We start from the raw sequence: 803 nt of genomic DNA, 5'->3' as shown, positions 1-803 counted from the left end.
CAGGCCGTGATTGGTTGATAAACACAATGTGGAATCAGGTGATTTGTAATCTGATCAATGACTGTCTCTTATACACATCTAGATGTGTATAAGAGACAGGTATATACCTTGTTTAGTGAACCCGCTGCCGCCAATAATGATGATTTTGAATGAAAATCAAATTTTATTGTTTGTTTTAATTTCGACTCTTATGACATACCATACGATAGACCCCAGAAATAAAACAAAACATAAAAGTTAACAGTTTTCTAAAACACAGTGATTTTGAATGTGTGGTTTAATACACATAAAAGCAACTTGTAGCCTACATTTATTTCCTGTAGTATCTGATCTAGACTAGGGCCTATGCCTACACACACGTACGTACCCAGCCAGCCTTTTCGTCTTCGTCAGGCCAGCCTGCATTACAGTACATTGACACGAAATGTGCTGCACACATACACTCATCGCTACTAACTAATTTGAATATTATGTGGTTTAATACACATAAAAGCAACCTGTAGCCTACATTTCCTGTTATCTGATCTATTACACACACGTACTACCCAGCCAACCTATAGGCCTAGTTCGTCTTCCCCTAGCTCTAAGCCAGCCTGCATTACAGTGTACATTGTCTCAGGGGAGAGACCACCCACCCTTGCAAGCACCACAAAACGGCTCATTCTTCGCTGCCAACTAGACTCGTGCAGACGCATTTATTAGCCGCAAAGCTTACCATTCCAGGCCGTGATTGGTTGATAACAATGTGGAATATCTGTCTCTTATACACATCTTTGTTCAAGCAAATTAATATGGATTATCTT

This window comes from Anneissia japonica, unplaced genomic scaffold (assembly GCF_011630105.1).
Source record: "Anneissia japonica isolate Jap-2015-1 unplaced genomic scaffold, ASM1163010v1 scaffold287709_len1912824_cov184, whole genome shotgun sequence".
NCBI classification, from domain to species: domain Eukaryota; kingdom Metazoa; phylum Echinodermata; class Crinoidea; order Comatulida; family Comatulidae; genus Anneissia; species Anneissia japonica.
The sequence above is the reverse complement of the archived record's forward strand: the minus strand, read 5'-3'. Positions refer to the sequence as shown.